Below are 25,038 nucleotides of genomic sequence, written 5' to 3'. Positions count from 1 at the left end.
GACTCTTTCAGGGCCTTGTGCTGGTGACCCATACAGAGTTTCGCAACAATACACTAATGTGTTCACAAATACAGCATTTTAAAACAAGATTTAAAATGTCCGATGGCCAAAATGGCCGACATGGGAAAATTGGATATCATTCGACTAGGCATGATGCCCCGAATTGAAAAAGACCAACTTTATCATTTTTGGACAAACCTATCTGACGGTATAAGCAAAAATAATGGCTATATTGGCTTTTTTGTATCTCCAGACCAGTAGGTGGCGTTATGGCAAAACTCAGCATGTAGGCTCTGGTCTTGCTTGGGATCATATGTATGAGGTTTCGTCTGAATATGATAAAGCATTGCAGAGATACAGCCATGAGTCCAAATTGGGTGCTCTGCGTTAAATTAATTTCCGTGTTATTTGAGAATGGTTTGATTTACTGAAAAGCTTTTGATAACTTTTTGCCAGAATGGACTGAAGATGATCTGATCTGATTTTCATGACAATCAAATGAAGCATCTAGGACAAGTTCGAAAAAGCAGGTTTTTCACAAAATTCAACATGGCGGACAGACCATAAGTCGAAACCTTGCATGTTTGGTATCGTTGGACTCAGCAGGGACTCAGGAGTCTAAGATCATGACTATTTTGAAAATAAGTCGACCACACTCATAGTGATAAGCATTTGAATATTTGATTTTACCACTAGGTGGCGCTGGTGCGAAACTTCTCAGGCTCGTTCAGGGCATCGTACTGATGACCCATCTCGAGTTTTGTGATGATATGCTAATGTGTTCGTAAAATACAGCATTTTAGCACAAAATTAAAAATGGCCGATGACCAAAATGGCTGATATGGTAATAATGGTTATCATTCGACTCGGCCTGATGCCCCTAATCTAACAAGACCAAAGTTATGATTTTTGGACAAACCTATCTGAAGCTGCAAGCAAAAATAACCATTTTTTGTATATCCAAACCAGTAGGTGGCACTGCGCCAAAACTCAGCATGTAGGCTCTGGTCTTGCTTGGGATGATATGTATGAACTTTTGTCTGAATATGATAAAGCATTGCAGAGATACAGCCATGAGTCCAAATTGGGTGCTCTACGTTAAATTAATTTGCGTGTTATTTGAGAATGGTTTGATTTACCGAAAAGCTTTTGATAACTTTTTGCCAGAATGTACTGAAGATGATCTGGTTTGATTTTCATGACAATCAAATGAAGCGTCTAGGACAAGTTCGAAAAAGTAGTTTTTTCGCAAAATTCAACATGGCGGACAAACCATATTTCGAAACCTAACATGTTTGGTATCGTTGGACTCAGCAGGGATTCAGGAGTCTAGGGACATGACTCTTTTGAAAACAAGTCGACCACAGTCAAAGTGATAAGCATTTGAATATTTGATTTTACCACTAGGTGGCGCTGGTGCAAAACTTCTCAGGCTGGTTCAGGGCATCATGCTGATGACCCATACCCAGTTTTGTGACGATACGCTGATGCGTTCATAAAATACAGCATTTTAGCACAAAATTCAAAATGGCCGACGGCCAAAATGGCTGATATGGTAATAATGGTTATCATTCGACTCGGCATGATACCCTGAATCTTACGTGACCACATTTATGATTTCTGGACAAACCATTCAGAAGTTATTAGCCAAAATAGCCATTTTTCGTATCTCCGGACCAGTAGGCGGCACTGCACTGAAACACTGCATGTTGGCTTAAGTCATGCTTGTGATGACATGTATGAAGTTTGGTCAAAATACGATAAATCTTTTTGGAGATATACCCTTAAGTGTGATTTTGCAAGCTTTCGGTCGAATTCATTTGTGCCCTATTCGAGAACGGATGGATCTATTGAAAAGCTTTTGATAACTTTTTGCAGTCATGGTCTGAAGATGATCTGGTCCAATTTTTGTGAAAATCAGAATAACGCCCTAGGAGGAGTTCGAAAAAGTAGGTTTTTGGAAAATTCAAAATGGCGGAAAAATTTTCATACCGGAAATGAAATCGGAGATATACGTTTTGTTCGTCAAGGTCTCAGCTTTCCAATGATATAAGACACTTGAGTCTGTGACACACGGTTTAGGAGTTATGAGCCATTTTGCGCATTTGATCGCTGTAGCGCCACCTATTGGCCGATTTGGGTCATACTTTGTCAACCTCTCCTCGATTTTTGTACTATCATTTGACAAAGTTTCAAGTCTCTAGGCCTTACGGTTTGGGCTGCACGATGCGTTTTACGGCAGAAGAAAAAGAATAATAATAATAATAATTAAAGCTGCAAGCAGCATTTACCGGGGTTCAAGCATTTAAGACCTTTAAGCAGATATGCATAAAAAGATACTTTAAAGTTTAAAAGATATTTAAGTTTTATTTAGCAAGCATGTAAACACCTAAATCATAGAAGGAATTGACCATTTTCAGCCAAAACAGGCAATTTACCATTGAAAATATATGTATTTTAAAGCTTTTACAGTTATAGCGCCACCTATGGGTCGATCTCCATAAAAATTGGCATGCTTCTTTAGAGGCATATACTGCATGTGCTCACTTAATTTCGTGAAGTTCTGAGTTTTAATTTAGGAATTATAAGCTTTTGAGTACATTTTGCCACGGCCACTTTATAAATGACCTTGTTATAGCAAACAAAATGGGAAAGTTCAACTTTTTTTTGATAATTATTGATCTAGAGTGTCCATAGAATTGTACTACACTGGTTTCGTTCCGATCGGGCAAAAAACCTAGGACTAGTTCGCAAAAGTAGGTTTTTCACATATTTTCGAATAATTAATGAACGATTTGATTGACAGCATTGATTCTAGAGGCAAAGTTGTTCAGCATGAGGAGATCTATCAAATGGTATGCATGTTGTGTGGTTTTGTGACACACCACGTGATTACTGAGGCGTAAAACTCGTTAGCGCCAACTTGTGGCCGATTTCTTTCAAAATTCTTACAGACCTTTAGGACCATGAGTCGAACATGCCCATCGAGTTTCGTTCCGATCGACCTCCGTTAACCTTGTCTAATAGGTGCTCAAACTTCATTGGCCGATGGCGGCCATGTTTTTTGAGATACGCCAATGTCCTCATAGAATATCATGCCCCCTTGGACCAAGACACTGCATGCCAAATTTCAAGTCAATCGGACTAACGGTTGCATAGTTACAACTGTTTTTATGTTTTTTTCAAGTTATAGCGCCACCTAGTGTCCAATCGACGCAGTTTTTTTATCGTGACCAAAGATTGAGACCTTACACATGTCTTCCAAGTTTGGTGCAAATATGTCATTTCGTTCTTGAGTTATAGCCATTTTAGTAAAAGTGGCTCCGTCCCATTAGCATACGTTTTGGGGCCCCTTAGCGACCGTGAATCAAAATTTCAAAATTTTCTCGATAATTATTGATATTCAGACTCCAGAGAACATTTCTGCACTGGTTTGGTTCCGATCGGGCGAAAAACCTAGGACTAGTTCGCAAAAGTAGGTTTTGGACAAAATTCAAAATGGCGGGAAAATTTTCGGGACCTCGCAGAGCGAAATCGGAGATATTCTACGTTTTAACCGTTGACCCAAGGTCTCAGCTTTCCAAATGATATAAGACACTTGAATCTGTGACACACGGTTTAGGAGTTATGAGCCATTTTGCGCATTTGATCGCTGTAGCGCCACCTATTGGCCGATTTGGGTCATACTTTGTCAACCTCTCCTCGATTTTTGTACTATCATTTGACAAAGTTTCAAGTCTCTAGGCCTTTACGGTTTGGGCTGCACGATGCGTTTTACGGCAGAAGAAAAATAATAATAATAATAATAATCCTAACAATTACAATAGGGTTTCAGCACTACGTGCTTGAACCCCTAATAATAATAATCCTAACAATTACAATAGGGTTTCAGCACTACGTGCTTGAACCCCTAAAAACTAACAATAACAATAGGTGCCTAAGCACCTTCGGTGCTTGGCCCCTAATAATAATAAGAAAACTAACGGAAACAATAGGTGCCTCCGCACCTTTGGTGCTTGGCCCCTAATAATAATAATAATAATAATAAGAAAACTAACGGAAACAATAGGTGCCTCCGCACCTTCGGTGCTTGGCCCCTAATAATAAGAAAACTAACGGAAACAATAGGTGCCTCCGCACCTTCGGTGCTTGGCCCCTAAAAACTAACGAAAACAATAGGTGCCTCCGCACCTTCGGTGCTTGGCCCCTAACTAACAATAACAATAGGTGCCTAAGCACCTTCGGTGCTTGGCCCCTAATAATAAGAAAACTAACGAAAACAATAGGTGCCTCCGCACCTTCGGTGCTTGGCCCCTAATAATAAGAAAACTAACGAAAACAATAGGTGCCTCCGCACCTTCGGTGCTTGGCCCCTAATAATAAGAAAACTAACAATAACAATAGGTGCCTAAGCACCTTCGGTGCTTGGCCCCTAATAATAAGAAAACTAACGGAAACAATAGGTGCCTCCGCACCTTCGGTGCTTGGCCCCTAAAAACTAACAATAACAATAGGTGCCTAAGCACCTTCGGTGCTTGGCCCCTAATAAGCGTACGGAACGCCAACAATAACAATAGGTGCCTAAGCACCTTCGGTGCTTGGCCCCTAATAATAAAATAGCAGAATTTAACATGCAAGGAAAGAAACAAATTTTAAGGTTATTTACCACCCGGTTACATATAGATTTGTGTGTACGATTGTAAAATGATTCTGCCAGTGTAAACTTAATAAACATTTACACATATTTGGAAATTGCATAGGCTACACTGCATATACTAAATGGGCTTGTAATGCATTCATACTGAAATAAATAGCACAAGTAATATAATGAATTCCAAGGATGAAGAAGTAAACTTAAAAAATATACTCATTAGACAACATTAGATACACTACAACTTCAGGATATTAAATAATGTATTTTTTAAATATGCTTTCAGTGCATTGTTACAATGATCATTTTCAGCACACTGTTAAAATATACCTCAAATATATTTTTATAAAGTGCAAATAAATACACTTTTAAAAAATAAACTGAACTTACACTTCAAGTATATTTTTCTAAAATATATTTTTTAGAAAATATATAAAGTACAATTATTTTAAAGTGTGTTAAAAGTTGCATTGTGAAAATATGATACTAATATACTTTTTATATATTTAATGATAGTAAATTTTTTGTTAGTATATTTGCAGTTTACTATAAAAAAGGGAATATATTTAAAATACAATAAACTATACTTTTTTTCACTAGGGTTCACACTAACTAAAAACCTATTAATATACAGTCATCAGCATTTGAAGTGGATCAATAAAGTTCATCAAAGTTGTCCTTTGAAGAAGATTTTAGGACAACTTTGAAGGGGTTTGATTCACTTCAGATGTTGACTATTTAGAGACATACTGACAAAAGTATTTTAATTAAACTTTATTTGCATTTATTAATTTATTTGTAAATATTAAGCATAAAATGTGTTTAATATCGCTATTAGTATGGATAGTATGATCACTGTATAATTTGAATGCAAGATGTATATACTTGTACTAAAGTATACTTGCAATAGTTCCACTTTAGCACAATCAAATATACTTAAGTATATCTTTAGTTGGACCTCAACACAAAAATACGTTCCAGTTTATCAGACTTTAAGTATACCAATTTAGTATACTAAAAGTACAATTGCAGTGTATTTACATTAAGTATGCAAATGTAAATGCAATTGTAGTAGACTTAGCATAAAATAAATGTATTTCAAATAGATTTTAGTATATTTATTTTTCACTGGGGCATGAAGGTGTTTTCTGGTACTTCTGGGTTTTCGTCGGGGGTTGGTTGTGTGATACCCCTTTGTTTTGTGCTGTTGTAGAACAGGTGGTCGTCGTCTCCATTAGGAAGGTGTACCAGATGATCACTGGCCTTCCATTCCATCGCTAGTCATAACAAGCATGACTCATCTTTGTGGTCATCCATATTTACCTTCTTTTCAATGTACCCTTTCAGTTGCCTCATTAGTTGTTCCTTGTCTTCTGAGGTAAAACTGTCTTGTTCTTGGGCGTACTCAGTGCTGTGCTTAACTGAGTGATGCCAAGGTGGGTTTTGTTGTCGATTACCCACATAGATTACTTTTGAATATGTTGGTTGATGGCCTTTGGATATCCAGTTATGTTTCCAGTTGTCTCCTGTTTTTGGGTTTCTTGAAGTGTGGCTGGTCTCTTTCTGCTGTGGACTTTTCACAGTGGTCGGTGTGGTAGCTGTCAGTGGCATTGGAGCCACACTCTCTGGGCCCTATTTTAACGATTTAAGTGCATGGTCAAAAGCGCATGGCGCAAGTGCACTTAGGGCTTGTCCGAATCCACTTTTGCTAGTTTAATGACGGGAAAAATGGTCAGCGTGTCTGGCGCATGGTCTAACTGGGTTGTCCTTATTCTTTTAATGAGTAATGGGTGTGTTTTGGGCGTAACATGAAATAAACTTCAGTCTTCACAAGGGATAGTTTAGTTGACACTTCAGGGCTGCGTTGTAGTGTCTAGGCGCAGGTCCTTCATCTCATCTAGATACGGCCTGGATCTGACTACGGTAAACCTCGGGATAAACAGAGAGAGACTAATATTAGCGTAGACACCATTCTTCTTATGATGTAATGAGTTTTTAGTCTAGATTTAAACTGACAGAATGTGTCTGCGTTACAGTTGCTGTACATAAATGCACGACAAAGATGAAGATGAGTATACGAGTAATACTCTAATCAAACACAGGAGATTCCAACAGGGTAGAGACAAAATTACATACATGTAAATGTAAACGAGAACGGACAAGGAGTGAAGGAGAACACTGGGTTAAAATACATGTGGAGGAGGAGGGCGAAGGGCAGAGGAACTAAACAAAAGTCCACAGAAAACAACGAAAATATTCCAAGTGTAGGGTGGGAGGAGCCAAGGGGAAGCCTGAAGAAGAAGCCAGATGTTGGTCCAGAGACAAACCATGATGAGGCCCCAGGGTGGAGTCGAGGACGGGAGACGCCATAGTGGAGAGTTGAGAGGCGCCACCCTGGGGACGGCCGATGGAGACGCCACCGATGATGGAGATCCAGGTGGAGCTGGCATGCCGAAGAGCCCAACCGACACTGCTGGATCTGGAGACCGAGACGGAGCCGGGTGACGAGCATCCGAGGAGGAGTCCGGGAACCTGAAGACTGAGACGGAGGTTTGACCGAGGACGAAGGAGGAGACGGGGGAAGGGGGAGCCAGGTGAAACCGAAGGTGCAGGCTAGATGACATCTGACCAAGTCGGAGCCTGTGGGACGAGGGAGCCCGGTGGAGTCTTGAGGCTGAGGGTTTCCGGTGGAGCCGAGGGAGGGAGGAGCCACGGTGGAGGCGACGCGCCGACAAGCCACGGTGGAGTGTTGGGTTCGGAGGCTGGAGGTGGAGCCAGGAGATCCTCTGGCCTAGGTGGAGCTGGTGGCCTGAAGCTTCGAATCAGGTCCATACACTTGAGTGATGGCGCTGAAGAGGGGCTGAAGAGTACCAGAGGAGGCAGGAATGATGAGCAGGCAGTTAGAGGAGGCAGGGAGGGAACACAGGAGACACAGGGCTGGACGGAACCAGCAGGGAAACGGGCAGTTCAGGGCTGGACGGAACCAGTGGGGAGAGGAACAGTTCAGGGCTGGACGGAACCAGCAGGGAAAGGAGACATAGGGAATTAACCTCCTCAAACACATCCAATAATTCCAAAAAAGTTCCAGTGGCCATAGCGATCCCATCCACCGCGGTGAGGTTGTGGGCAGGACTGTCCTCCCAGCCCTCGAACTCCACTAACACTCCCTCGGCAGCACACAATGTAACGGGCTCACGCACCTGGTCAGACACACCTTGCGGTTCACATCCTGGGGCGACAACTCCTTCCGTCCTCTCCTCAGGTTTGGTCTTGTTCGTCACGGCAGGTTGAACTCCACGGTCTGCGGTGGGCTCTCGTCTCTCCATCGTGCATGAAGTCGGTGGCGGGTGGCTGGTCTCTGGATGTGGAGTGGTGCTGGTGTCATCCTCAGCAGGGCCGATGGTGAACGGAGAGTTGTTGTTCACCAGCACCCACTCCACGTATGCGGCGAAGTCCTCCGTTGGACCACCCGCTGGAATGCGTGCCTTGGAGTGTGGTCCGGGAAGTGAGTCAGGCAGCTGGAGAAAGTCTCTGGTGTGTTGTTCCAGCGAGCGGTCTCCCTGCTCCAGGCAGGGAAAAACCATGAGGGAAAAACCAAACAAAAAACTGAAGTAAAACGGCGCAAAAAATAACGGTTTGGTCCATTCTTCTGTTACAGTTAATGTACATAAACGCACGACAAAGATGAAGATGAGTATACGAGTAATACTTTATTCAAACACAGGAGATTCCAAAAGGGTAGAGACAGCATTACAAACATGTAAACGTAAACAAGAACGGACAAGGAGTGAAGGAGAACACTGGGTTAAAATACATGTGACAAACAAAGGGAACTTAACGAGGTGATGAGATGATTAACAAGACAGGTGAATCAAACAGACTGGGGAAAAGTATGACACAGAAACACAAGACATGTAACAGTCTGCTTCCCGAACAATGCTAGGAAGACTGTTTCAAAGTTTAGGAATAGGAAATAGAAATAAGAAAAGGATCTTGCGTCTGCAGTTGATTCTGATATTCTAGGTATTATCAACTGGCCAGAATTTTGAGATCGCAATAGAAGTGAAGGAATGTTGTTAAGAGCTCGCTCAAGTACTGGGGAGCTAAACCATTTAGTGCTTTGTAAGTAATTAGCAAGATTTTAAAATTTATACAATGTTTAATATGCAGCAAATGCAGAGTTCACAGAACCGGGCTAATATGATCATACTTCCTGGTTCTAGTAAGAACGCTAGCTGCTGCGTTTTGGACTAGCTGGAGTTTGTTTATTAGGCATGCAGGGCAACCACCGAGTATGGAGGTTTTTTTTTTTTTTTTTTTTTTTTTTTTCTTTCAGAATTAAGTAGTAAGAAATGACCAATTTACCAATTTTTTAATGTCAGCTATGCATTCCGTTAACTTTGTGAATTGGTAAGATTTGTCAGGGCACTAAGATATATAGAGCTGAGTATTATCAGCATAACAGTGAAAACTAATGCCATGCTTCCTAATGTTATCTCCCAAGGGTAGCATGTACAAAGTGAACAGCAACAGTACTGTACTCCTAGTACTGAGCCTTGCGGTACTCCATACTGAACTTGTGATTGATATGACATCTCTTCATTTACTGCTACAAACTGATAACGGTCAGATAAATATTTGAACCATGACAATGCAATTCCACTGATGTAAACATAATTTTCGAGTCTATTCAAAAGAATGTTGGTACGGTCTAAATACTGACTGGAAATCCTCACAGATACCATTTCTTTCTAAAAAGGAGCATAGTTGTGAGGATACTGCCTTTTCTAGTATTTTTGACAGAAAAGGTAGATTTGAGATTGGCCTGTAATTGACTAATTCTGTAGGATCAAGTTGTGTTTTTTTAAGAGGTTTAATAATAGCCAGCTTAAAGGTTTTCGGTATGTATCCTAATGACAAAGATGAATGAATGATATTAAGAAGAGGAACTATGACCTCTGGAAGCATTTCTTTTAGTAACTTAGTCAGTATAGGGTCTAACATACATGTTAATTTAGATGATTTAATGAGTTTAGACAATTCTTTCTCTCCTATCCCTAGTGAAAAAATAGTATACCCTCAGGTGCTCTTCGGTCATTTCCGACCGAAGAATTTTGCGTTTTGAATTTTTAAAAATCACTGCTTCATCGGAACGTTACGAAACTTGGCGGCTTTTGTGGCATTTGGGGTGTGAACACACAAAAAAATTGACGACATGATTCGAGCATGCTAAGTGGTCGTGAAAAAAATAGTAACACTGGTGTTCTTCGGTCAAAAATGACCGGTCCATAGAGAATGAATGGGAAATTTACAAAAAAAAAAATTTTTCATGAATTTTTGTCTGTACAATCTACAAATCGGCCACGATTTTGAAAAAAAGTACACAGCAGTAAAGGGGTGACACTCTAGAACATCAAGAGTGTGATTTAGACACACCCACTCACACACAAGCGCACACACACACACTTACACACACACACACCCCCTATAGACCACTGTCTGTAACACAGAGAAAAGTTTTAATAATATGTGAAATCTATTCAATAATTCAGTTATAATGCAGGAAAAGCTCACAGAATTGAAGAAGTGACACTCTAAAACATCAAAAGTGTGATTTAGACACACCCACTCACACACAAGCGCACACACACACACTTACACACAACCCCCCCCCCCCCCCCCCCCCAAATAAACCACTGTCTGTAACACAGAGAAAAGTTTTAATAATATGTGAAATCTATTCAATAATTCAGTTATAATGCAGGAAAAGCTCACAGAATTGAAGAAGTGACACTCTAAAACATCAAAAGTGTGATTTAGACACACCCACTCACACACAAGCACACACACACACACTTACACACACACACACACACCCTATAGACCACTGTCTTTAACACAGAGAAAAGTTTTAATAATATGTGAAATCTATTAAATAATTCAGTTATAATGCAGGAAAAGCTCACAGCTCATTAAAAGCTCATTAAAAATCTTAATTTTGAATATTTAAAAAAACTGTAGCTTCATCAAAATGGGTTGAAACTTGGTGACTTTTATGTAAATTGGTGTGCGAACACAGAAAAAAAAAATAAGGGCATGATTGGAAAAGTCTAAGTGGTCGTAAAAAATGACCGACCATAGGAAATCAATAGGAAATTGCCAAAAACACAAAAATTCAAAGAATTTTGGTGTGTACAATCTACAAATCGGCCACAATTCTGAAAAAAAGTACACAGCTGTAAAGGGATGACACTTTAAAACATCAAGAGTGTGATTTAGACACACCCACTCACACACAAGCGCACACACACACACTTACACACATCATACCCACTATACACAGACACACATGAAATGTGCAAATAGAAATACAGGCTTGTTCCTTTCCATGGTTCTGAGAATTTTTTATTTTATTTTTTGCACGTGGCATTTTTTTATGAATTCTAAATAAAAAAATGGGTAACAAAATGCTTCTTTGTGTTCTCTTTCTAACACAATGTTTAGGTTTGACTGTAATCATAAATCAAACACTAACACTTTGATTCAATATTTCTTACAAAAATGTATCTAAAACTTGATAAGAAATAGTCTTTGAGATTGTCTTAATATATATTTATATCCTTAACCTAAAAAAATGAGGAAAATATGTCCAGGGATTCACTTGGGATTCACATTTCTTTCAGTACAGCTCTATGAAGACATCTAGTGTTCACAGGGCATTAATGCACATAAATGCTATATGCTGCCAGCAGGGGGCGCTAAAAAAATGTAAAAAAAAATAATTAAAAAAGCCAAGACCCTGAAATAAACTAAAATACAGCAGTATTTAAAAAATAGTGAAAAAATATTAGGAAAAATAATTTTTGTATTATTTTCAATGGGAAAAATTTATCATAATTATTGCATAAATATAAATTAATATCATGAAATTCTCTCAAAATACAAAATAAAAAAGTAAAAATATTATTGAACAAAAATAAATTACATTGGTTTTGCTGAGGGATAAAAAAATTAAATTTTAGGGCTCCGGTCACTTTTGACCGCGAAGAACACCAGTGTGATTCCTGAATGTGGAGCACCTGAGGGTTAAGCACAATTTATTTGTATGTACTTTAGTATAACTAAATGTACTATTGGCATGCTATAAATTGGTATACTTAATGTCTGCAAAAGAACAACTAATTTTGTACTACATGCATTTTAGTTGTCCAAAAGCAGTGCTGAAGTTCAACTAAAGTTGTATTAAATATACTTGTTTGTGCTAAAGTGGAATTATTCCAAGTATACTTAAGTGCACTTTAAATATATTCTTGTATTTAAGTTTTGAAATGCAGAATTCACTCAGCATACACTTTAAATGTATTTTGGTGACAATAGAATTGCATTTCAATTACATTGTAAGAATGTTGAACATACATTAATATATACTAATAACAAACTTTTAGTGATATTAAAACACATTGCAATGGCATTCCAAGTTAACTTGTAGTGGGCTAATGGCATCATTATAGTGTGCTTCAAATAGGCTACAATAAAGTAATCTTTATAAATAAAGTTACAGCTTTAGAATATGCCTTTTACAGACAGCCCCAGTATACCAGTAACTTACTTATCCGGTGAACATCAGTGAGACAATGGGAATAGATTTATATGTATATTGAATGCAGGAACCAGTATGGTCTAGAATCGAACCCGGGTCACACGGACCGCTATCGCACAAGAGCACTCAGCTTACCTGTTGAGCCACCACGCAGATATAAACTACACAAAACTGGGGTTACTTTGTGTTCTCTCTACAGCTATAAGCGCGCAGACATTATTAATGATAGCTATTAATGACAGCACAAATGATATGGATTAAAATGATTTAGTTTTCATGCAGTAAACGTTAATTGTCTCTTTTTTTTTTTTTTGCTCAGGATCATTTTAATAATTCATTTAATAATTCATAATATTTTGACAGCTCAAAGGGCTGCAGTCCATATTTCAAAGTGCAAATAAGGGCCATTAAAGTATCATTAATGAGAAAAGTGTATTACAGTAGGTGCGCTGAAGTGCATTAGGAATACACAAATTTAATAAAACTTCTGATCAGGTATGTGATATCTTTCACCATTTCAAAATGACTATATGTTGTTTTCTTTATTTGTCATAATTACAAATATTTACTTTTGTAACTACTTTCTATATGTATGTAGGCCTATATCTGTTTGCAACCATGCAAAATTGTGAAAAGTGCTATTGAATTAAATTTAACAATAGCCTACCTGATATTCAAAGTGTGAGCAAATTTTTAAAAAAGTTAAAGGTCATAATTATAAAACTTACTGATGATTATTTTTTGCAATTCAAAACACATTTCCTGTAAACTTTTATCTAGGCCAATACTATTTTTTTTTATACTAAACAAGTAGAACTCAAATACTGTTCATTGAATTGTACATTTGGGTCATTCTCATGAAACCATTAAAACACCATGGCACTAATGATTTTAAATATTAAACATGCATTTTATAAAAGCATCATAATAAAGACAATATTTTTCTGTACACTGAACAAAGAGTAATTTCAAAATATAAAGGAATTTTTTTGTATTTTACTATAGTTTCAGCTGAAATTCTCATTACCACAATGCGTCCAGGTATGTCCGAATGTATGTTTTGTTCTAATTTAAACAGAAAAAAAAAAAAAAAAAAAATTCTAAAATAAATTATATACGAATGTTCTAATAGATGTTTTCAAATGACAGAAAAAATATGAATGTATAATATACAATAATAATGAAATAATAGTGGAAAAATTAAGTGTCCATGACTGATTTTCTCATTCTCCGCAACATTTTTTTAAGGACTCTTCACACACACACACACACACACACACAAGTTTTCAAAAATTTTAATTTTGAATTAAGCAACACATGTGCTAGAACCTCAAAGATGGCTACCAAGTAGGAAGATATCATTATATTTATCCAGTTAAAAGTTAAAAAGTCTCTTATTAGACCATGTACACAACATTTTGATTATCATTACCGTAACAGGAAATTTTCCTCATTTGGAAAAACTTTAAATTAGTAATTTTCTGTGAAAAATGTACCTGATTGTCACGCGCATTTCGTCAGTAAAGCCAGTTCCCTGATTACCGCTAAATCGCCATCACCTGCTTTCAAATGGAGCGGCATTTAATAGACAGAACCGTAGTTCACTGACAAGCTACGCAATATCGCGTTCATTATCGAAGGGGATTTATCTGTCTAGTTTTAGACGTGATATGTGAATGGCCCCTTATTCTAGTTACAATGTGTTTTGCTGCATTGAGCTCAGTAGCTACAAACATATCTGTTGCTTTTTTGAACGTAATGGACAATCAGAGGTGTTTAGGTTAGAATCCACTCACCGCTTGAAAATCAGGTTTTTGTTCAGAGTTGAGTTCTGTGTACTCATGATATGAATTTCAACTTAATTCACATTTATTTGTGTAGCGCTTGTTACAATACCAATTGTTTCAAATCAGCTTTACAGAAAATGCATGCGTCTACATTACAATTTAATTATTCAGAATTTTAATAAAAGCCTTGTTTTTCATGCTGCTGAGAGGATTGATGAGGACTGAATTACATGCTGCAAAGTGTTGGTAATAACATCCCCATATTAATGCAGAATGTTTGAGCTTTTTAAATTTGGTCAAATCTGATTGGTTATCAATGTTTGTTGTTCATCAGCTGGAAGAAAATTGTTTTGAAAGTGATTCCAGCAATATTGTTTTTCTTTGCCATTATTGTTGTGGTGTGGACTCTACCATTCTCTTATTGAGATTTGAGTATTTTTTTAAAACTAATCTGGTAAATGGGTGGTGTATGTGGTATTGTTAAATGCACATTTTTAGCCTATGTAAGCCTATATTTTTGAAGCACTGCAAAATCAAACTGATTGAACTTAAATCCATGATTGTGTGACAAATGTGCCAAAATCTGCAACACAGATTCCCTACCAAAATGTATTTAATATAGGCCTCCATTCATTTCACACTAACTAAAAACCCATTAATATACAGTAGTCAGCATTTGAAGTGGATCAAAAAAGTTCATCAAAGTTGTCCTTAGAAGAGGGTTTTAGGACAACTTTGATGAAGGGTTTTGATCCTCTTCAAATGTTGACTATTTACAGATATACTGACATAAATATTTTAATTAAACTTTAATTGCAGTTCTTCTTTATTGCACAATGCACAATGCATATTTCTAAATATTAAGTCTAAAATGTGTTTATTATCACTATTAAGGATAGTATGATCACTGTATAATTTAAATGCAAGATATATATATATATATATATATATATATATATATATATATATATATATATATATATATATATATATACACACACTTGTACTAAAGTATACTTGCAATAGTTCCACTTTAGCATAATCAAATATACTTAAGTATATCTTTAGTTGGACCTCAACACAAAAATTAGCAGACTTTAAGTATACCAATTTAGTATACTAAAAGTACAATTGCAGGGTATTTATATTAAGTACATGCAAATGTAAATGCAATTGTAGTTCACTTAGCATAAAATAAATGTATTTCAAATAGATTTTAGTATATTTATTTTTCACTAGGGATAGCAATGAATGAATGATGTCTGATGTGATACTGTAGTAGATGTTTGTGTAAGGACCTTAGGTCATTTATTAGCTCAATTTAATTGTTACAGGGAATAAGAATTGAATCAACTGTAAATGATTCACTGTAAATGAGTCAGAATTAATATTTAACACTTCATCAATTATTCGTCCAGCGAAAACTGAGGTTAGAGTATTTTACCAATTCTGGATAAAATATTATTCTGCTGCCCACAGTAACAATATTTTATTATGATTATTATTATTATAATTATTATATTATTATAAGCAAGAGGTAACTGATCTTTGAGTTTAAGACAGTAATTTGATACACAGCACAAGAAACTCGTATATGTGAAAATCAAAACAAGCTTTATTGACTACTTCTGATTACAGGAAACTAAGGCTAAACACACACACACATTCATACGCGCACACACACACACACACACACACACACACACACACACACACATATTCATGGAGTTGATATGAGTTATGAAGAAAGTCCCAAATACTAACTAAACATTGCAACCTGAGGAAAATCACAAAAGCAGAGCTTTGGCTTGATTCTTTAGGTTTAAAGGAGTTTCACCAGTTTCCAGCAAGAGAGAGAAGTTTGCCTGTACCTGCGTTTGCTCTGACAGCTGAGGTAATCGGGTTGTTCTGCGACTCGTGTGCAGCGGAGCCCCGTTCTGGATTGGCTGTCTTTCAGGTGACGTCTTCTCGGGAAAGCCCTTCGTGGGTTGCGCGGAAGCTTTAAAGTGGTTGCCGGCTGGTGAAACGCGCTGTTCTGAGCAGTTTTCTTCTTTGGAGACTTTGGTCAGATGTTTCACAGAGTGTTTTGGAGTCTGGATGTGACGGCTGTTGAATGGTCAGCTGCGCGGCTCGTGGATGAAGTCGGCGACTGTTAGATGGAAAATTAGCCCCGGTAAGGATCAGTTCTCAATGACCCATGCGACTTTTCCGCCGTGGTCAAAGTAGCCGTGCTTCGGCTACTGGGCTTCAACGACTGTGCTTCAGTCCGACTTCTGACCGACCTTTTTACCGATTTCTGACCGATTTCTGACTACTAGCTATTGGGAAAGCATAGTTTTAAAGGAGCAATTTGGCTCCATCCTTCAGATGCGATCCTCCAATGAGACGTTGCTACGGAGATTAGACACGCCTCGTCTATTGTCTATTGATCACATCGCGTGATAACTGTGGAACATTCTCCTGTTTTATTAACAACTTTATAACGTTTCTTAATATCTTCCTGATACTGAATTTCAATGTTTCATTCACACAGAATTACAGAGAATTATAAACTCTGTATTTAGAACTCAAACATGACACACTTCTTACACACATATTACTAGACTGACCTAATTAAAACAATGATTACAATAATGCATTTGAAGAAAACCCACATATTGAATACATTGAATAGACATGTTAGTAATTACATCATGGCATGTATTATTCTGTATATAGTTTAAAATAATCTCTTAATGATGGTCCATTTGAAATTCAAGATTGAGTCTGTAAGCATAAAGTCATTGAACAGCGACCGGAGTCCGGTCAAAATGGATTGCTCCACACAAAGGGGGTATAGATAGGACATATTCGTCTTTAAATCCATTGATGGGTGTTTTCCTGTTCCGTCCGATAATACAAGAGGGTTTTGTGAGAGAGTCAATAGATTTAATGTGATCAGACCCTCGTGATAGGTTCTGATTAGTTTATTGCTGATGAGCTAAGAAGTCCTTTAGACAGAGTCCTTTGTTAAAAGAAGTCGTGTCATCATTTCTGTTAAGGCTAGGTTTTTCCTGTCAGGAAATGGATCTTTTGGACCAAATGAAGCTTTGTTCAATCATGCCTCTGGCTGATAAAGCCATTTGGTAATGTCTGTCGAGCGAGGCCCTACATTTGCATAGTTATAATTTTCTCTCTAATATTATCAATCTCGGAAGTAAAGAAGTTCATAAAGTCATTACTGCTGTGCTGTTTAGAAGTCTGCGGTTGAAGTTTTATTTCTCGTTAATTTAGCCACTGTACCTGGGTGAAAAGGACGTAGTATTAAATGTATTAAAAATATACTTGGAATGCAAGTAGTATGTTAATAATACATTTGTAGTCCCAACATCCTTAATTTGAAGTGCATTAAAAATATACTGAATTGCATTTTAATATATTTCAAAAAAATATACAAGAAATACTTTGGTAATAAATATATGCTTAATTACACTTTTAAGAAATATGCTACACACAATCATACTGTTAATATATTTCTAAACAGTATACTAGAAGTACATTGGTAATAAATATATGCATAGTTACCCTTTTAAAAATATGCTAAACACAAGCATACTTTTAGTGAAGTTACGGTATTTACAGAAAACATACTTATGTTACTCTTACTTAAAGTATATTTTATGTGTACTTTTAATTAAGTATTGCCATAAGCATACTTAAAATTAATATGTTGTTCAGATTTACTTTGATTTGTATTTATAAAAGATTATGCTACTTAAAAGGATGTTGTCCATTACATGATATGTTAACTGTAATAGAGTACTACTGAAATTCTTAGAAGGATTTTAACATCATATTATTTGAAATGCATCATAAATCAATTTTCTATAGATGCTTTAAAAATCCCTATATATATATACTTTTGTTTAATGCTGCATTCACGCCACCTCGAATTTACTGAAATCTTGAGATGACAACACGTGATGTTATATTCGGAGCTGTCCTTGGACTGGGAATTATGTGCTTCCATGGCACCACTATCAACGCCTATGAATCTACAGCGGTCAGGTGGTACAGTGGCCACGTGGTACATCTGGGAGCTTTCAGAAAACTCCCTACGAGGACGTGAACGCTTTTTACAAGCTAGAATCTCGTAACTAGAGGAATTATGAGGCCGCGTGAATGCACTTTAAATTTAAACAACACGTGTAACACACGTGACGAAACCTGATTGGTTCTAAGGCCATTGAACGGCCCTGATTGGTCATTATGATAATGAGCTGCAGCCTCGCACCTGAGAGAATCTGTTTACCAGATATGCTGTGTGTGCGTATATGCCTTGAATGTGAATAGAAGTCTAAATTTAAACTGTTAAATTATATAGACTAGAGTGATCATGCCACTTTAGAACACTTGTAAGAGACCACGCGATTCATATGGATTACTTTTTTTTTCTGATTAACTTTTTGATACTTTAACAGTTTTGGCGAATCGTCTTTCATTGCAGAAGTATAAATCTCTTAGATTTCATTCAAATATCTATATATAGTTTTTCTTTCGTGTGGCTTTTGGAACCCCGTTATTTTGTGACTCCAGGTAAGATTTGTATTTAATTAACTTTACTTGTCTGTGCCTGTCGTATTTTTGATACAAAGTGTAACAGCGTGTCTTCTTCAGTGCAGCTACATTCAATTTGACCAATCAGATGCGAACAGATGAAGATGCTGCCTGCAGAAGTAACTGGTAAGTTTTTGGTTGCTGTTTGCATACATATAAAATCTCACTATTTAGTTTTTTCCTAGGTGGATAGGGCTGCTATGAATTTGCTAATAGATAGCACGTGGAATACGGACAATAACCACTGTAACATGATACTGACACTAGATATCTGGCAACTTAAGCACTGGTATAAAGTCAAAGTCCCTTACTAAAGACTGTTTAAAATCTATGTGGTGACATTTGTCTGTCTTAGAACAACTATAAAACAATGCATTGCCAAAAAAAAAAAATAGTCATTATAACATGTACAACATTACATTTGACATTCTTTTTATTTGCAGATTTAAGTTGTGTATTTATTTCTGATTTCCTTCAGAAACAATTTGGCTTCATTCATCAATGAGGTAAATGATCTTTGAAAAACCATGTTATGAACAATTTGTTTGAGCTAACAAGCCAGCTATAGTAGTGTTCATTGATTTGTTTATATTTGTTCAAGCTTGACAAATTTGCCTTTGTTCATTTTCTAATTTACATGTCTAATTAGAGATAAGTACAAAGATTAAAAGTACAAAGAGCCACAATCTGAAACTCCTGAGACTGTGAAGGGTTTCAATTATATTACCCACCAGGTCATTCTTAAAATGAAAACAAATCATTAATCATCATTTGACTGCCTTTTTTGTTGCTGTTTTTCAGATCAGCTCCTATAAAAGACAAACTGAAATCTGAGTGCAGAGACAAGCGAACAAGAGTATGTTTTAATGTCGTAACACCTCTGTTATAAAGATTTTTCGGGACTAATAGAGGGTGATTCAGTCAATCTTGGAAGGAAAAGGTTAGCAACATGTTCATTCACAAGTCTAATTTGTGCTTCCTTTGAGTCATTCATGTGAAATTTATTTTTTAATTGTTTCTGTTTTTGGAAAAAGCTGTAGAGTACTTGTCCTAGTTGTCCTGGCATATAATATTTTACAAATTCTAATTGCTTTATATCTTCGCAACAGAGGTGTAGAGAGCCCAATCTGGAATCTTCCCTATATGTCATCATAAGGGGAAAGGTTACCTTCCCTTTCTCTGCTTTCCCCCCCATGAGAAAATGAGTTACTATTGCAGAGCTTGATGTAATTGTAATAAGAAAGATTGTAAAAACTTTTAAGATTTATGAAATATAAAGTATGTAAACAAACTAAATGATGTTGGCATGGTAGCACATTTTCCACAATGGGCACCTATCCGAAAAGGTATTTGTAATAATGGCAGAGGACTAATTTAGTTGCGCTGGTTAGTGTCTATAGCTGATAATTACACTCACCTAATTATTAGGATTATTAGGAACACCTGTTCAATTTCTCATTAATGCAATTATCTAATCAACCAATCACATGGCAGTTGCTTCAATGCATTTAGGGGTGTGGTCCTGGTCAAGACAATCTCCTGAACTCTAAACTGAATGTCAGAATGGAAAAGAAAGGTGATTTAAGCAATTTTGAGCATGGTTGTTGGTGCCAGATGGGCCGGTCTGAGTATTTCACAATATGCTCAGTTACTGGGATTTTCACGCACAACCATTTCTAGGGTTTACAAAGAATGGTGTGAAAAGGGAAAAACATCCAGTATGTGGCAGTCCTGTGGGCGAAAATGCCTTGCTGATGCTAGAGGTCAGAGGAGAATGGGCCGACTGATTCAAGCTGATAGAAGAGCAACTTTGACTGAAATAACCACTCGTTACAACCGAGGTATGCAGCAAAGCATTTGTGAAGCCACAACATGCACAACCTTGAGGCGGATGGGCTACAACAGCAGAAGACCCCACCGGGTACCACTCATTTCCACTACAAATAGGAAAAAGAGGCTACAATTTGCACAAGCTCACCAAAATTGGACAGTTGAAGACTGGAAAAATATTGCCTGTTCTGATGAGTCTTGATTTCTGTTGAGACATTCAGATGGTAGAGTCAGAATTTGGTGTAAACATAATGAGAACATGGATCCATCATGCCTTGTTACCACTGTGCAGGCTGGTGGTGGTGGTGGTGGTGTAATGGTGTGGGGGATGTTTTCTTGGCACACTTTAGGCCCCTTAGTGCCAATTGGGCATCGTTTAAATGCCACGGCCTACCTGAGTATTGTTTCTGACCATGTCCATCCCTTTATGACCACCATGTTCCCATCCTCTGATGGCTACTTCCAGCAGGATAATGCACCATGTCACAAAGCTTGAATCATTTCAAATTGGTTTCTTGAACATGACAATGAGTTCACTGTACTAAAATGGCCCCCACAGTCACCAGATCTCAACCCAATAGAGCATCTTTGGGATGTGGTGGAACGGGAGCTTCGTCCCCTGGATGTGCATCCCACAAATCTCCATCAACTGCAAGATGCTATCCTAATATATGGGCCAACATTTCTAAAGAATGCTTTCAGCACCTTGCTGAATCAATGCCACGTAGAATTAAGGCAGTTCTGAAGGCGAAAGGGGGTCAAACACAGTATTAGTATGGTGTTCCTAATAATCCTTTAGGTGAGTGAATATATATAATATATATATACGATAGCAAATCAGAGCAACATGAAGAGCCAACAATCAATGAAGGCTAGCATTAGCTACATGATAATAATTGTAACAGCATACATAAACCAACTAAAGTACCGTATCCAGACACAATGTTTTAAACGAACCATTCGGAGACGTCCTGCTGTAGCCGCTGAGTTGCATCTTCATCATCCGGATCAGATTCTGGTTCAAACTAAAATGCTTGTACGACTGCGTGTCTACGAGCCATTGCGATACATCCACTGTCAACATTAACGCATGGTACAGTGGCCGCAAGCTGGTCAAGGCCACACCCGCCACCACCTTGCCCCGCCTCTCACCTCCTCATTAGCATTTAAAGCTACAGACCCAGAAACGGCACGTCCTGAGGAAAGCTCATTGTGGGTCTGGCTCGTAGTGGCTGAAATTCGGCACCAAGGCTGAATTTCGGGAAAGAGACTTCAGATACAGTACTAGGGACCACTTAGGCCTATATAAAAGAATCCAAAAAGTAGCATGTCATGGGACATTTAAAGATGATTGTTACGAGTCCCTCTTTAAAATCCAGGGGTAAGATGTTCAGCCAACAGTTGTTCACTTAACAATTTTAACGGTCCTCGTACCGCATGACCGAAGACAAGCTCTGCTGGACTAAACCCTAGAGACTCTTGCACGGTCTCTCTCACAGCGAACAGGAGAAAGGGAAGACCTTCGTCCCAGTCTTTTCCTGTCTCAACACAGTAACTCCGCAGCATTGTTTTTAGAGTTTGGTGGAACCTCTCAATCACACCCTGCGACTCTGGATGGTAGGCACTGGATAACTGGTGACTTATGCCAAGCTCCTTCAAAATCTGTTCAAACATTCTTGACGTAAAATTGGTGCCACGATCTGTCTGAATTATCTTAGGCAAGCCGAAAGTAGAACAGAATTTGATCAGCTCTTTCACAACCACTTTGGTTTTCAAGTTAGGTAAAGGAATTGCCTCAGGGAAGCGTGTTGCAGCACAGATGATAGTTACCAAATACAGTTGTTCGAATGGCTCACTCATGACAGGTATTGGATTAAGTGGAGCAACTGGAACTCTCTGGTTCGGCTTTCCTGCAAGTTGACAAATTTTGCAAGCTTTCCAAAGGCAGACACATCAGATTTTATACCAGGCCAATAGAAGTATCTGGAAATTTGATAGAATGTCTTTGTCACGCCCAGATGACCGGGCATTACGTGTTTATGGGCCAGTTTTAACACATCCGTGCGATAGTCAACAGGTAAAACTATCGGTCTTACCTCCTGACAGTTCTCATAGTCAATATCTGGTTTCCATCTGCGCATCAGCAGTCCATCATCCCAGAAATACATCACTCCTGATAAAGACATTTGCCCAAGATCTGCAGCTTTAATACTCTCAGTTAGTGTAGTGTCTTCTCGTTGCGCTTTTATCAGCTGTTCTCTGCTCACTCTTAATGGGGTTTTGGGCTCTGAAGTGGAATCATGCTTTAGCTCTGGCTCTACAGACAGTGTACCCTCTACTGGAGTAGAGTCAGGAACTAGAAAGGAATCAGCAAGATTTACCATTTCGTTGAACTTCTGAGCTTGTGCCCGAGTCACTGCGCATGCAGGGAATGCTGAAGGAAACAAAGCAGAAAGGTCAGATTGCTCCTTTTCAATCGGGGTATGAGTCACCATTGGGATAGGCAAAACTTTGCCACCTGCTAAATCATTTCTTATTATTAAATCTACACCTTCCACAGGTAACTGTTTATGGACACCCAGCTTGAATGCTCCACTAACCAGATCTGACTTCAAATGAACCATATGCAGAGGCACATTAACACAGCACATCTCAATACCTCGAACTAATACATCAAAATCAGTGTAAGTATCAGCAGAAAATGGTAAGGAAGAATAAAGGATTGAGCTGATCCAGTATCTCTTAGCATGACAACTGGCTTAAACTCAGCATCAGGAAAAAGGGAAACCATGCCTTCTAAAATAAACGGTTGATAACTTTCCACATCAGCTGTGCTTAGTTTTGATAAAGACTGAGAAAGTGCTACACTTTTAGTTTTCACATTCTTCTGTTTCCACAACTGACAGTCTGCAATCAGATGTTCAGGACTCAAACAATAGAAACATTCTCGTTTCTCATTATTGGCAGGTTTAGTTTTACGTATACTCTTGGAAAAGTTTTCCGCTCTAACAGGGCGCATTACACGAGGCATTACATTTGGCGGATCAACTGATCTCGAAGCAAAACTTGACTGTCGCGCTGCGGGAAAAACTGCACGATGTGTCAGCACAAACTCGTCAGCCAAAACAGCTGTGTTAGACAAACACGCGACTTTTTGTTCATTCAAGTGAACCACCAAATTCTCTGGCACACAATTCTTAAAATCTTCTAGCAAGATTAACTCCTGTAACTGTTCCAGGGTCGTTATCTTGCTAGAGGCACACAACTTATCAAAGAGGACTTTTTTTTCCCTCGCAAACTCTACATAAGATTGTCTGGCTGTCTTCTCAAGTTCACACACACGCAAAACCGCCGCTTTAATTGTATCATAGTCAAGAGAAGACTCAATTGGCAGAGCAGAACAAACTTCTTGTGCTTTTCCTGTGAGACTACACTGTAACAGTAGGGCCCACATGTCTTTTGGCCACCCTAACTTTCCTGCGACCCGCTTAAACGCCACAAAATAAGAATCTGCTTCTGATTCTCTGAATGGTGGTACAAGTTTAATATATCTACTAGGATCAAACGGAACATCAGAAGATGCATGACCACGCCCTCCAGCGAAAGGACTAGCTACAGTCGATATAGGAGAGGAAATTGATTGAGTTTTAGTATGTGGTAAAGGGACTGGTTGTGCAGCCACGCGCTGAGCTTCTAGAGCTAATTTTCGCAATTTAATATCCCTATCAGCCTCCGCTTCAACAGTTCTCAATTTGAACATATGAGCTTCACACTCCTGTTTCTTTAGTTTCTTTATTTCCAAATCCAACTCTTTTAACCTCACTGCTAACCTAGGGTCTTGCACAGCCATAGTGTCCGTGTCAGGTGGATCTACACTATCCCATTCTTTACCTGCTATAACTTTGAGTTGTTCCACCTCTCCACTATCATCACTTTGCCTTGGTAAAATTCCCTCATTTACTAGTTTATCATACAGCTCTTCTTTAATGACCTGTTTGGTAGCCTCTCTGGGGACATTAATCCTAAAGAAGTCTGCTATCATCAAAAGTTCACTCTTTTTACAGCGATTAAAAATTTCAGTGGTTGGTGCTAGCGTAAACGAAATTAGATCAAATTCCATCATTAAATCTAACACTCTCCTCTTTCACCCAAAAAAGAAAACAGCCAGCAATCTAAAGAGAGAAAAAAAAAACTGCACTCACCAGAGCTGTGTCACAGACACGTCAGGCTCCACCTCCCTGCAATACCCGCGCACTCAATCACCGGAGTTCTAATCACCGCCACCTGCACGTCATTATCCCCGCAATCACCAGCACTATATCTGCCACACTCACACACACAGTCTTTGTCCGGTCTCGTACGTATTACAGACTCATGTATACTTACCTCAAGGTCTCCAACCTGCTACTTACCTGCTACCAGCGTCTCCAGTGTCTCCAGTGTCTCCAGTCTTCCCCCTGTGTGCCTCTCTCCGTGTGTGTGAGTGTTCCCCCGTCTGCTGTCTTCAATATCGTCTACTACGAACTCCATCTACAAGCAACAAAGGACAGTATCATTTCCCTATCATCACATCA

General features: G+C 38.3%; 1 protein-coding gene and 1 long non-coding RNA gene across 2 annotated transcripts in view; both read left to right on the top strand.

Moving 5' to 3' along the window:
* fgf12a (fibroblast growth factor 12a) overlaps positions 1-25,038 on the top strand; it is a 311,326-nt gene that overhangs the window by 217,680 nt on the left and 68,608 nt on the right. The window lies entirely within an intron of this gene.
* Positions 18,334-20,071, top strand: LOC125251703. The gene is made up of 3 exons (XR_007181068.1): positions 18,334-18,760; positions 19,078-19,140; positions 19,436-20,071. It is a non-coding gene; the product is annotated as an uncharacterized LOC125251703 (long non-coding RNA).

The sequence above is a fragment of the Megalobrama amblycephala genome, linkage group LG17 (genome assembly GCF_018812025.1).
Source record: "Megalobrama amblycephala isolate DHTTF-2021 linkage group LG17, ASM1881202v1, whole genome shotgun sequence".
Taxonomy (NCBI): domain Eukaryota; kingdom Metazoa; phylum Chordata; class Actinopteri; order Cypriniformes; family Xenocyprididae; genus Megalobrama; species Megalobrama amblycephala.
Note: the sequence above shows the minus strand (reverse complement) of the source record. Positions and strands in the feature narration are given on the sequence as shown.